Genomic DNA, 15648 nt, shown 5'->3' with positions numbered 1-15648 from the left:
ACGCTTTTTCTTGAGCCTGATTTCATAATTAACCAATAATCACTAATTCCATGAGTGTCACAAAAAAAAAGAAAGAAAATAAAGAAGAGGCATGGCCTTCTTTCTTAAAGCCAAACTCTTTTTCTAAAGAAAGCCAGGCAGGAGGACACAGAGTTAGAAGAATCTATCGGAAAAGCCAATGAAAAAAGTTCTTATTCTCCAACTTCAGCATTCCAGAGTCTCCTTGTTGAAGTTATTAAGGAGTCCTGGATGAGAAGTTGTTGCCTCAAACCCTGGAAACTGAAAAGTCATTGTAAAACTAGGACTATCTAACTTTTAAAAACCTCAGCCTAAATTTCATATCTTCACATCCCAGTTTTCTTTTGTGTTTTCTTACGACCACAAGTTGGAAAGCTAGATTTTCCAGATATCTGTTTGTGCTATCCATGTCCTTTTGTTGATGGCATAATTCTGTTAATGAAGGGAACAAAAGAGGTAATGCTGGGATGAATTTCTGAAATTGATAAAACAATCCTTGTATGCCAGTGCCTTCTAAATAGATTGGACTTCAACTCCTACAATTCCTAGGCAGCATGCTCGTTCTTTTCCTCTAGTCTGCATTTCCAAGTGTTAGATAATATTCTGGAAAGGGACTGATGATATTATCTAGCTGGATAACGAAACATCTGCAAACAAACAATCAAACTCAGAGAGCACCAAAACCTCCACAGTTCAATCCTGAGCCATAGGAATTCCCTTCTACGAGATTATAGACAGCACTCATAAATGGTACCGCTATGACATCATTCTGGATTGACTGACATGCAACAATTGTTTCCTTCCAAAATGGCTATAATAGGAGCATTGCTGATGTGTGTAACACTCAGGGCTTGCCTTACCGTTGGAGAGAGTGAAGCCATGAAGTCAGGCAGCCGATGCAGTTGTAGCAAGTATTACAAGAAAGAGAATGTACTATGTGACCTGTCCTATATCCCCTAAACTAGTTGGCTGCTTTGGGATGAGTCACTGCTGATCTTCCATCATCAGAAATCTAGTTGAACTTCGAATGGAAGACAGCAGCGTGGTTGAAGAGAATTGCTGCTGCCAATATGGCTAATCTCTTTAGTTGGACTTTATAATTTGATTAATAGTTTGATTAATAGCTTCAGAGGAGATTGTTTATTTATGATTTATTTATGTATTTGTAACCTGTTCTGAGAGCTTAAAGGGGTAAATAAATTAATGAATCTGCCAACTTTATTGTGCAGCATTTGCAACTGTTTGTCTGCTCCCCACATTTCTATATGAAGGGATTTTAGACAGAATGTACTGTATACTAATGTTACCATGAGACTGAAGCATGAGTTGTTATTTAAAGTGATATCTTGCAAATAGTAGCAGCATTGCAGGATCAGAGAAGTAGATCCAAGCAAGAGAATGTCACTGCTCTCTTCCAAACATTTGAGTAAAACAACAAACCTGTTAAAATCCAAATAAAAATTTACTATCTTCCTCCTGACACCCATGCTTATTTTTGAAATAACAGGAATTGTTGAGGTGCATGAGTTGTTTTTTTTAAAAAAATAATATTTAAAGTATTCCTTATGCTAAAAGGAATTGAAGGTAAGAAATAAAAGGGTTACTATGGCAACATTCAATACTGGGTTCTCTCTATATTCTGCAGTTCTGTGCGAAACTGAAATTTGATAATAGTTGCTTAGGGACAAGAATAAGAAATTAGGTGGATCCAGCAGGGCAGTTCTTAACATTTTTAATCTACTGTAATTCTGAGCTCAAAAAACTTTCTTTTTTTTATAACTGCAAAAATAAAGGAAAGATTTGTATATGTTTTCTATGTTGTTTTTCGAATCTTCCTCTTGTTCTTTATTGTTACTTGTTTTTTATTGATCTTGGTATTTTAATTCATATTTTATTTTCTTGTGAATTACCCAGAGTCATTCTGGAGTTGGGCAGTACAGTTAGTTCTTGACCTATGACCACAGTTAAGCCCAAAATTTATGTTGCTAAGTGAGACATTTGTTAAATGAATTTGGCTTCTGGTTAGAAGGTCACAAAAGGTGATCACATGATCCTGGGACACTGCAACCGTCATAAGTACGAACCAGTTAACAAGGATCCGAATTTTGATCACATGATGCTGCTGCTGCTGCAACGGACATAAGTGTGAAAAATGGTCATAAGTCCCTTTTTTCAGTGCTATTGTAACTTTGAACAGTCACTAAACAAACTGTTGTAACTTTGAAAGGTCACTAAATGAATGGTTGCAAGTTGAGGACCAGCTTACCTAAGAAACTAAATTAAGTTAAACTAAATGTATGAGGGTTATATTTGGTAAAATCCAGGAGCCAGTAGGACAGGATTCCTAGTGACAAGGGAACAAGGTAGCATCATAATGAGTCCACTCCAATATAATTACTTGTAGTTTTTTAACCATTAGGAATTCAGACCCATAATATGTTGTAGAAAACTATGTTCTGTTTTATATATAAGGTTTGGATTTATTAATAATGCTTAGAAAATCATTAGTTCTTGAAATAATTGACAAAATCAAAATTTGGCTGCTGATAGATTGTGCTGGATTTAGGTCTCTTGTAAAGAAAAAAAAGCATCTTGTTATTAATTGAAAAATCAACCTTCAAAGTATACCATTGCCCTCTGGTGGAAGAAGCTCATTCTACAGAATTAACATTTATCTAATGAGCAAAATTCTTTGTAAAATTAAATCACCTTATTCCCACCTGAAACTTTCCAATTATTAAAAATTCTACCAGAAGTTCTGCTTTCTCATTTTTAGCAATAGCCATTTAGCCTAGCCATTCTAACTGATTATAAAAATATACTCAAAAACCATAGCAGCCTGGTAATTTAAATTTATCCAGTTTAAAAAAAAACATAGAAATTGTGCAGATTCTCTATAATTTTTATCAGAGTTCTCTATAGCCCTTTATCAAAACTTTTACATGAAGTGGGAGGAGGAACTAGATATTAGGTACATTCTTAAAATATATTAAACCTTATTTATGATTAGCCATGAGTAAAAATTTACTTAAGAGTGCCACACTGTCCTCCTTTAGCAAGATGAATATGCGGTGGGTTTTTTTGGACTGATTTTTAATTTCTCTTTTACAATATTTAATGCAGTGCAGATATTGGAACAGAAATACATTTAAATATGATTCACTTTCTGGTTAAAACAGTCTTAAATCAATGAACAGATATAGAATATTCAATCAGCAATATTTACCTTGAAATAGCATTCAATTCCCCCCTCTCCCTTGCATATTACCTTTTTAGCTACGCTATAGTCTTCATGTATAGCAGCAGATGATGTTATAGTGTTGTTTTCCAAATCAGGGTATAAGAAGATGAATGAAGTCTGGGGCAAATATTAAAGGGTGGGTTTAACATTTAATATGCTTTATTTTTGAAATAAGATTGACTCACTGTCAGGATAGCCATTCATGAGTCATCATCATTGTTGTCATCAACAAAATTGGGTGTATAGTCATATTGAAATGTGCCCGTGCCAATTCACATGTATCTTCATGTTGATATTTATGAGAAGTTACATTATTATTCCTGATCATACAGTCAAACAGATGTTTAGACTGGATTATTATTATGGTTAGTTGTACAAGCATATAAACTAGATGTTTATTAAGGTAATAAATGAGATGCTTAGACTGGATTCGGCATTTTTATCAACCTTTCAAATACTTCCCAAGGATAGGCAGATGTTCTTTGATGGTGTTAAAGGTGTCATCGCAGGATGTACCGGTAAACTGTAAAGCTGCCTTTTGCAATTGATTGATGGTGATTTTTGTCAGTGGTCTTGGTGTTCAATTTGTGTTCCAGATATTTTGGGATTGACCCCAAAGTGCCTATTATTATTATTATTATTATTATTATTATTATTATTATTATTATTATTATTATTATTACTATGTTTGCTATTTTTGCCACAGTTGTTCTACGTCTACTTCTCATTCTTTGTATTTTGTGATTCCCCCCCCCCCCCAGGTCTTTCTCTTTTCTATTGTCTCCAAGTACTGCAACATCCATTATCCAGATATTTTTGTCTTTCTTATCCACAATTGTTAAGTTTGGAGTATTATGTGGCAGGTGTTTGTCTGTTTGAATTCTAAAGGCCCAGAGCACTTTAATTATTCATTTTCTATTACTTTGCCTATTTTGTGGTATCACCAATTCTTGTTTGCAAGAAAGTGGTATATATTGTGAATATTCCAGTGCACTATTGTTACTATTTTGTCATGTTGTTTCTGGCCAATCCTTGCAATCTTCTTGCACCAGTTAACTAGGTGATCCACTGTTTCTTCAGGTTCTTTGCAGAAATAACATTTTCTGTCTGTTCCTGTCTTCTCAATTCTGATTTTATATGCATTTGCTTTTAATGCCTTGTGCAGACAGAATTAGCCCCTCTGTCTCTTTCTTCAGTTTTCCCACTCTTAGCAATTGCCACATGTTGTTATCTGCTTTACTTGCTTTTTTTTTATGCAATGGCCATATAATACTTTGCCTTGCCATGTCTTTTTTTTCATTTGGTCTTTCTTGTAGGCCAGTTTGGTCTCTCCATTATTCAGTGAACTTCAGTGCATCTTGGTATACTAGCTTCAGTATACCATTGTCCTTCATTGTCCTTCTGTATTTTTCCAATGCTCTTTTTTTCTTCTTCAACTACCTGGTATACTTGCAACATTTCATGCCCACCTATACTCCTTGGTAAGTAGAGGACACGCAACATATACCACTTTCTAGCAAGAATTGGTGATACCACAAAATAGACAAAGTAATAGAATGGATGAAGGGCATAATTCATTGTCACTGATTAGTATTATTATTATGTGTTAATCTACACTTAGATTTATGATATCAGAGTGGTGGAAACTTAATAATTCAAGTCCCAACCAAGGACCTAAGTATTATTAAGGTAGCATCTAACAATATAGGTGGTTCTAAGCAGGGTGTCCTTTTTTTGTAAAACTAAGGTGTTCAGGTCTAGCAATTTTACTACTACTACTACTACTACTACTACTACTACTACTACTACTACTGTTATATTATTATTATATTATTACTACTACTACTACTGTTGTTGTTGTTGTTATTATTATTATTATTACAAATATATTGGCTGCCCAACTCCAATGGACTCTGTGCAGTGAACAAAACTACAAAACATATAGTTAAAAATACAGTCCATTAATAGTGGGCAAGATTGTGACCAGCAACCTATGTGCACATTCAGTTGGCTGTCAGGATGCTTACTTTTGATGGGCAACTTCCAAACCCTAGTAGTCCTTTATATTTAAGTGGGGCCTAACCTGCATCACCCATCAACAAAAGATTGCTTTTGAAACTTTTAGTTAAAGAGCTTCTTCAGATAAAGAATGGACCTCAGTAAAATATATCTATTCCTATGAATTCCTATTCATTAAACATTATAGGATATAGATAAGATTAAAACAATCATTCATGAATTATAGGCAGATTAAACTAGGAAATAAACAAGCATGAGTGGAGAATATTAAATGAAGAGACAGCTTAATTTTTCCAGTTTTATATACTTAGGATCTATTCCAGATCCATTGGATCTTTCATTTCCACCATTAATGACCAACATTCTCTTGAAAGAGAAAATTGAAAGAGAATTCTCTTTGACTGGCTGTAACCATTGTCAGAAATGCTGGTGTTTGAAAATGGCTTCACCAGATTTCAGAAACAAAGAAATCATGCAGTGTTGATTGGTATAAAGAAAACCATGATGATGCAGCAGGAAAAGGAAAAAGAAAACAAAATGTGAAAGAATGTTTTGAACCTTTCTTAGAAAAAACAGAATAAAACATCAAATCATGCACCTTGTACAAATGATGATTGCATTCTTATATTTCTTTTGAGTGTATTTATTCAGGAATAAGCACATAGTAAGAACTTACTTCTGAGTAAATATACAAGGATTGGATTGGAAAAGCTATTCCACAGATAATAAACATGACAGGAAAATATTTTTTGCAATAAACTTTGCACTTAACTGGACAATGCCACTGGTTGGCGCTTTCTGACAAGAGAAGGTATTATAAGTCATGCAAATATAAATCTACCACTTTCACATTTGACATTTTCAAGTGCCTGAAAAATTGTGATGCATACTTAAAAATGAAATGTTGCTATGGTTGATAATATTTAGACAGGTTGATCACTGGAAAGTGTTATTTATTGTTATTGGTTAATTAAGAATGCCTGGGATTTGATATGGTGGCTTGGCCTGCCTGTGTGTGAGTTAATTTTTGTAGAAGGATCAGGAAAGCCAGTGGCAGGCAAACCCTGCCCTTGTGTTTGGTATCTATTGCTTGATCAGCAGAAAAGACACACCAATATCAACAAAACTGGGATTATAAAACAATAGCAATAGCTATAGCAGTAATAATAAAAAGCCTCTCAGGCCTTGACTGGGGGGGGGGGTAAAAAGGCATAAAAACAATCAAACAAATAAACCAACACATATGGAAAAAGAACCTGACAATGTGATGAGCTTTAATAGATAGTTGCCTGTGTTTGAGAATTGTTATATTCACAGCTGAAAATTTTTTGAAGCAAAAAAGTACAGTAGTTGCTGAAAAGAAGCTGCCTGTTTTAGTAAGCATTATAGAAGGCAAGGCATAGTTTATTAAGAAGCTTAAGCATTACACATGACTCCTCACAATTCACCTTTGCAAAAATAATAAAAACAATGCAGAAATGTTTGAGGTCAAAACCATTATTGATTGCAGAGCAATTGTAAGTTTTATAAGCATAAACAAAGAGAGCAAGCATATCAACCTACAATAAAACCTCTGAACGTTGACCATCCAAAGGACTAAATCAGTGGTTCTCAACCTTTTTAATGCTGCGACCCCCAACCAGTCGTAAGTCGAGGACTAAACCAGTCGTAAGTCGAGCACTAAGCCGGTCGTAAGTCGAGGACTACCCAACCGGTCATAAGTCGAGGACTTTCCCTGCCCGGGAGCGCCATGCATGCATGGTTCCGCCCCCTGCGCCGGCCGAGGCGTAGCTGGCAAGCAGCAGAGACTGAGCAGGCCGACCACCAGCTGGCCCAGCCCAAGGGAGGTAAGGCACCCGCCGGAAAAGGGGAAAAAAATGGCAGACAGTCTTGCTTGGCGACCCCGTGAAATGGTCGATCGACCCCAAATGGGGTCGCGACCCATAGTTGAGAACCGCTGGACTAAATGAAAGTGGTCAACATATGGAACAACTGTACTGATATGTACATATGTTTCATTTTATTGTACAGCTTTTATTAGAGGATGTCATACAGAAACACACATAGTGAAAACCCAGGAAAATCATTCCTACAACACTGCATCATACAAAATCAAAGCGTGATCATTCTTTCTGAAAAAAGAATCAGTTTTAGTCTGTTTCTTATTCTTTTTACGAAGGTAAGCAGAGAAAGCACTCTCAATGCTGGCTATATCACTCAGCAAAATTTTTCCACAGCAAATCACTGTCTGCAATTTCTGTGTCCTCCTCACTTAATTCTTCTGCTTCATCAGTTGCTTCCAGCACTTTTCTGCAGGGTTGTACCTCAGTCAATACTGACTGGAAAATTGCTTCTGGGTCAGGGTTAGGGTTAGGGTTTTGCTTCTGCAGATGGGCCGTCGGTTTGCATTTTAGCAATGACCCACTGCAGAAGCTGGGCTTGGTAGTACATTTTGAATGTTTTGATTATGTCTTGGTCGAGAGGTTGAATTTTTGATGTAGTGTTCAGAGGCAAAAATTTCAGTTTCATGTTTGTACGTTTTGTGATTTTGCCTTCTTATACTAATACTACAGGTACAGGTAGTCCCTGACTTACAACAGTTCATTTAATGGCTGTTCAAAGTTACAAAACTCACTTAACAAATGTCTCGCTTAGCAAGAAAAAGTTTGGGCTCAATTGTGGCCGTAGGTTGAGGACTACCTGTATTAGAACTATAAGTCAAAATGAACTATGCTATTGTTGTGGCAGAGATTCACACACACCAGCTCAAAGGAGAAGCCTGTACAAAATGCAATAAAATTAGTAATATTCAGAGAGCCTGTTTTCAGGAAAAAGCAAACTGTTTACTAAAGATAAGCTCTTACTGTAAAAAGAGTACTCTGGGACCTGCATTAGTTGAAGGTGACAATGAAAATGAATCAGGGATTGCTAACTTGAAAATCTATAGCACAGAAAGTGAATTGAAACAAGCAATACAGCTCATGCCAGAGATGAAAACCAATTTATTATCAATATAATTGGACACTATATCTGCAATATATAACAATTATATCACAGTGTGAATTTGACTTCTAATTGGAATGATTTCTGAAAACATAGTAACCATCACAGTGCATTGGACCTACATGTTGTGTAAACAAGTGGACTAGCATTCTGGTGTCAGGAAGTTGCCATTGGATTAGAGTCCCATCAATAACCTCCATACTTCACTTACTATCTTGAAGACTACCAAGAGTAACTTTGTGATACTCTTCCTATGTTGAGAGATGACATTGTGATGACATCAAAGGCAAAATAATATAATTGGAGAAGGCTACAACCAAGTTTCACAAAGCATGATCAGTTACATTTGTCATATACAAAAAAGTTAAAATGGAACTGGATTGAATGGAAACTGAAGCAGTTCTTTCAAAAGTTGATTGGACCCCATGAGTTACACCTCTTGTTCTGGTATAAATAAAAATAACAGAACTATCAGGATCTGTTCTCATCTAGATACACACAAAGAAATATATCAATAGAAGAGGGTTGCTTTTTTAAGTAGCAGGGATTAAATGCTACCCAATGCTATTTAGCATCATTGTCACAAAAGAAAAATGTGAGAACTCAGGACATTGTTGCAGAGACTCGCAGACTTTGTCTCTCAAGAGGGATGTGACAAATTTAAGTTCTTTAAATCCAGTATTAGATATTATGGTCACACCATTCATATGAAAAGCAACAAGTGTGGAAAGAATGTTCAAGCAGTCATGAATTGCTATAGCTACAATCCTTGTCAGGACTTACAGATAGACCTTGACAACCTATACAACAGTTTGTTTAATGACTGTTTGAAGCTACAAGGGCACTGAAAAAATAATGTATGACCACTTTTCACATGTGGCAGTATCCCCATAGTCACATGATAAAAATTCAGCCGCTTGGCAATTGACTCACATGTATGATGGTTGCAATGTCCCAGGGTCATATGATCACCTTTTGCGACCTTCTGATAAGCAGTCAATGGGGAAGCTAGATTCATTTAAGAACTAACTTAACATCTTCAGTGATTCACTTAACAAGTGGGGCAAGAAAGGTTGTAAAATGGAGCAAAACTCACAACAATTGTCTTACTTAGCAACATAAAGATTCAGCTCAATTGCAGTCACTATCTGTGTATCTGCCAAGTTCAGCTACCATGCTCCACCAATTGAACATGAAGGGAGGCTGGGGCACTGAACACAACTGTGAATAGCAAGTAATTAAATACTATGATGACACATTATAATAATCCATTCTTATCAGTGAATTTGACTTCTGATCCAATATAGAATTGGCACAATTTGTCACATATCCTGAAAGATAGTGGGATGCCCGATCTTTGCATCATGAATACTCCCAGCTGCAGTGAAAAATTGTACACAATTAGCCAAGAAGACTGAATTTACTTTGGGAAGTTAAATGCTTCCACCAATGCTTGCACTGGAGAGTGTTTACCCTCATCAGTAATGACAGTCATTACTATCATTTTTCAGTTCACAAAAAGGAAATTCCACTTACAGCAGCTGTTTGAATTCAGCATCAGCTTTCTTCTTTAGAAGGCACAGCTATGTTTAACTCAAAGAGACACACAGTCATGTAAATGCAGACAGATGGTCTACTTTACCTCTACAAGGTAAACAATCTGAAAAATCCACATGAGATGGAGATTTCTTTGACAATTGAAGTGATTTAAAGATGAACTAGGAGAATTAACACTGTTTCAAGTCTATAGAACACTCAGAATGGTTGGAATTTTTTTGTTGCTGGATATCTGTTTATAGCATTTTATCAGTGCCATGGTGAGTTTAAACTTGACTTTTGTTGAATTACAGTATGTGGGGATGGAGAATCATCATACCATGGAGTTCTTGGTGGTCTCTGAACTTGTTTGCAGACATTTCATTAGCCAACTAAGTAACATCAGCAGGGGCATTGTCACTGGGTAATGAAATATCTACAGCGTGTCAATCAAACTTAGAGACCACCAAGAACATTCTGGTTCAACTCTGAGCTACAAGTATTATCATCCAAGCTGACAAATTGACTATTGTAGGAATTATCTGTGGGGTATCTTAGAATAATAAAGATGTTAACTCATACATTTGCTTAATGGTTGAGAATAGACTAAAACTGAACAGTGTTTAATGCTAACTTGTCCAAACTATACCAAAAATAGCACCAATGCATGCATAGTAACGGTCTGTCTTGCTATAGCAAAGAATTCATTTAAACTTTGGAGGGCTGTCTACACAGGGTAGACACAAGTGGCTAGAGGTGTTTCTAATGTCTTCAAAGCAGGTCTTTGCAGGAAGAGATGTTACCAAACAATAAGAAACCACAATGGTCAACAGCTTGTAGCTGAACAGTTTCAGATACACCTGAAAAAGAACATAATTGGATTTATAACATCAGGATCACATCCCCCAACAATAAATCAATTGGTTTAAAACTTTACTCAAAGTTTCAAGAATGCTTTGTTAGCAATGCCTGGGAGAAAATCCCATTGAATCAAAAACTTGCAAACTTTCTAATTGAACATCACAATGCAATATATACAACGATAAATCAAATGCCAGTGATGCTGTTTTTAAATCATACCTTAATTATTTATGACATTTGTAGGCCACCCCAATCTGTCATAGCATTGGGCAGCTTACAAAATAAAACAGTAAGCAACAAAGTTATGCATAGCCTAAAAAAGAAAAATGTAGAAAAACAAACACAAATAGTCAAAACATCAGCAAGAGATCTGCTACCACTCTAGCCCAAGGCTTGGGGGAAGAACCAGGTTTTAAGGGCTTATTTAAATAAGGTCAAAGTGGGAGCCTTCAAATCTCATGGGAAATATTGTTGCAGAAACAGCATTGCTTCCATTGCTATTTAATTAAAGGGACCTGGAGCATTTAGGACAGGCAGAAACTATTGATAAACAGGCTTTATAGGTGATAAGCAGGACTTTACATTATACCTGGAAGCTTGTTGGTAACCAGCACTGTTCAAAAGGAGAAGTGTTACATGAGCATTCAGTAGAATTGCACACCCATAATGACTCTAGTGATTTAATTGATCAATAGAACAGAAACTATAGAAGGGACTACATATTTAGGAAAAAATCTTTTGGCTTCTCAATCATTAATGCAAAAGAAAAGAGGTCTTTTCCCCCCCTTATTGTACATGATTCAATAGTAACTACTTTAATTTTGGCTTTTTATTGTGTCTAAATATGTTTTCATTATTTTTACATAGGCTTTAAAACAATATGACAGCCCCCACTTGTTTTAGAAAAAAATTCAGCTCACAGTCCTTAGGTAATATTGGGCAAGACTATGTGTTTGCTATCCCAAGCACATCTGAAAGCACCAGACTGGGAAATTGGACTATAAAATATAATCAAAAGCTATTTAAGATCTTTTTTTTAAAGTTATTTTTAAAATGCCTGCTGAATCTTGAAATCAACCCACTTTGAATAGAAGCATCTGGATGATTATAAGAAAGGGGTATATTTTAATCTTTAGATTTACAATAGATGCCAATGGACAGGAGCATTTCAGTCCAAAGCATATGGAAGGCTTCAGTGTATAGAAGATTGTTCTAATGGCCAGGATCTGGGGCTTTTTTATTTTATTGATGGAGAAAATATTCCTGTTATGGTGATTTCTATTCCAAACATGGATATAAATTACAGATCTTCTGAGACTTCATAGTGCATCTAATTTGGTTGAAGATGCTCAGAAATGGTTCAGCTAAATCAAAATCTTTGTTACCAACAAGAATGCAGTCAAATACAGTAGCTGACTACTTATTGATGTACTATCAAGCCTCGAAGAATGCCTATGCTGTGCTAGCCATTATTGCTTCTTAGCTTGCCTACGAACTTGAGGGGAAGGGAAGGGAGAATGGAATTCAAACTGCTGATATTGAGAGGCCAGTTCGTAAGAACCAAGGACTTTCAAGATTTGTTTACTGAGAACTAAAGACATTCTCTCATAATAATTTTCTGCTTTATAAGTGGATAATGTGATTTGCCCTAATGAGGGGAGGGAGTCTTCTATACTTTTAATATAGCAATTTAGGTGCAAGATAACCAGAGCTGGTTTTCGTTTCATCTGTGCCAAAACGATTTGCTCAATAAAGTTTTGCATTAGAGATTGGATTGTCTCAGCTATGCTTACTTCGTTTTGTTTGTCAGTCAGTCGGAACTGAGACGGACTTTTATACATTTCAAACGTATGGGCTTTTCCTCCCATCTTTTTGAATCAAGAGATACTTGGCATGTTGTTTGGTAACATTGAAGAAGAATGTGATTGTGATTCTTGCCTCCCAATCTCAACTCTCACAACTCCATAACTTTATCTTATTTAGGTTACTAATAATAGCTAATTTATCCTAAACTGGAAGAATATGTCAATAATTAATAGAGGGACTACGGCCCTAGAAAGTGAAACATGTTATTTTACAAAGGAATCACTATCTAACTCAGTGAGCTTATACTATATACAGGTAATCCTCAACTTACCACCACAATTGAGCCCAAAATTTATGTTGTTATGTGTGAAATTTGTTATATGAGTTTTGCCCATTTTACAACTTTTCTTGCCACATTTGTTAAGTGAATCACTGAAGTTGTTAAATTAGTAACATGGTTGTTAAGTAAATCTGGCTTCCCCATTGTCTTGTCAGTTGTTCTATCAAGACAACTTGTCAGAAGGTTGTAAAAGGTGATCACATGACCCCGCGACATTGCAACCATCATAAATATGAACCAGCTGTCAAGTAGCGAAATGTAAATCACGTGACCATGGGGATACTGCAATGGACAGAAGTGTGAAAAATGGTCATGTCACTTTTTTCATTGCCATTGTAACTTTAAACAATTACTAAATGAACTGTTGTAAATTGAGGACTATGTATATACAATAGGGAGCTCCACAGGGAGCCCCAGTTTCCAATCCTTCCTTAGGCACAGGAACTTCAGGATGGCCGAGTTTCTTTGTCAGCCCTAGTCTAAGAAGTTGAAAAGCATGTAGCACGGTAGATTATGATCCATACATTTCAATGAAAAACTTCTTCAGTGATTTTGACTGATAAAATGGCATGAGATTATTCTGTGCCTTTAAAAGGCACTTCCTGTCAAGACAACTTGTGTACTTTGAACAGGATATGATATAATTATATTGTGCATATCTGTGCCTTAGCATTAATCATGTTTTCTCTAATCTACTGTCCTCTAAATATACTGGGAGTCTCAGGCATCAGGTTGAGGAAGGCTTTAATAATCATTGCCCTCATTAAATGCAGAAAAGTTAGTGTCTATGACTAGAAATGCTTGATCCTTATTTTAACGATGTGAAAGATATGCAAATAAAAGTGTTTTGCCAGTTCTCTCCCAAAATGGCTTTTATGCAATACAATTTTTTCCTGCAGAAGTAGATTTTTGCTGTGCTTTGAATATTTTCCTATAAAAGACATATTTATGGAAAAATTTACATCAGACCTGGAAAAACCACCCACTTTCCCCCCTTTTTTTCCATAAAAGCAAATGCATCCTATTGTCTTGAACAATGATGCCAGAAATACCCTCTGAGAACAGATGTGTACAATTTGATCTTCATAAGTTGTGTTTTCTTCCCTCCCAAGCTGAGTTCTTCAGCTTTCAGTCACAATATACTGTATATTATAGGCCATACTGTTGGTGGTGCTGGAGAGAATCATTGTCTCTTCTGATATTGTTGAATTGCAAATTTCATCTGCCTCAACTAAATTGGCAACAAATTTTTGAAACTGTACTAATGGGATTTAACTTCCTCATTAGAGCCCTACAGTGTAAATTCTCATTCTCCAATATTTTTTTAATGGGTTTTCTGGTATCAATTCTTCCCTACCTTTGTAGCCATTGTAGCAAAGATCTATAATGAGGGATGATCTGTGCAAAGGCATGTGGATATTCAGTATCATTTGGTAAGATTGATATATTTCATTATTTATGAAACTGTGAAATGTTAGCCAATCAAAAAGATACCAAATTTCAAATTAGCAATTTATTTTTATTTGACATGTGGCACCTGTAACATAAGTGACTGAAAAAAATGAAAAAATTTTAATATTTAAATTTGAGAAAATATGGGTGAAAATTGAGATGAGAAGTTGCAACTACTGTGATATCAGCCCCCCAAACTGATATTTTTATTTAATATTTTATGTAAAATTTGACCAATATATAAAATAAACCATGCAATGGATACTATTTTCAGTTATGCTTGTTTATTGCTTTAGTGTGAAGTATTTGCTAGCATCTCCTGAGTTAGCTTTTCAGTTAAAATTGCTAATCTGAACCCAAGACACTTCTTTGCTATGTGTTAATCTCGCTAACTAATGTGTTAGGAATTTTCTATCTGTTAGAAAGTTGCTATGCTGAGAATTAATTTCCTCTATGAAGAATAAATGTTGCTGAGTTTTAAATAATATATTTCAATCTTTTCTTGTTCAAATGATCAATATCACTAAAAACTTACTTTGTTGTTAATCTTTTCTTGTAAAATACTATTCTAGGCCATTGTGAGTTGGAATACTTACTCACTTTGGAATTAGTGCTTGATAATCACAAATATTCAGATTTAAGCCTCCATGACGCTATGTATCAGGACATCATTATAGAAATAAAGCAAATTATATTAGATTATTTCAACAATTTTGCAATGATATTATGAGATATGTGATTAATTCCCCCCATTATCATCATGGGTACTCATGGGAATTTTTGTATTTAACTCTGGGATGTATTTTTTCTCTGATGAAAATACTGATTTTATTGAAATATCATCATAGGCAAATATCTATTATAAAAGGACATCCATCCCTAACCCAGAATAAATTCACTTTTATAGGCTGCAGGAATGAGCCCTATTTTGTTGCAACAATAGCTGCATTTTTTTTTGTTAGCTGAGATTTCTGATAACATTGACAGTACTGATTTATTATCTACTTCTTGGTTCCCAAGGATACCATGTATGTTCCAATCTACAATATGCTGTTGCTAATCTAAAGGTGAATGGTTCACAATATCAGTGGGGGTATTTTTTCATTCTCCAGGCATATTTCCCTTTTCTCCTTACATAATCTTTTTCAGGCAGCTTCTTGATAATAAAGCCTACCTTCTTTCTGATATGGGATGTCTTGCTTTTAGAGTTTGACTAGCTTTTGAAAGATTTTCTTTTCTACCTCTTTAGCAAATCAATGAGAAATGCCCTTTGCTTCTTTGATGTTCTCAGAATAAAGCCACAGGGGGTTTCTGGATCGCTAATACATTGAGTCAGAAAATCTAAATGTTATGCCTCTTTCTTTTCAAGCAC

This window comes from Protobothrops mucrosquamatus, unplaced genomic scaffold (assembly GCF_001527695.2).
Source record: "Protobothrops mucrosquamatus isolate PMUCROS unplaced genomic scaffold, P.Mucros_1.0 scaffold1334, whole genome shotgun sequence".
NCBI lineage: Eukaryota > Metazoa > Chordata > Lepidosauria > Squamata > Viperidae > Protobothrops > Protobothrops mucrosquamatus.
Note: the sequence above shows the minus strand (reverse complement) of the source record.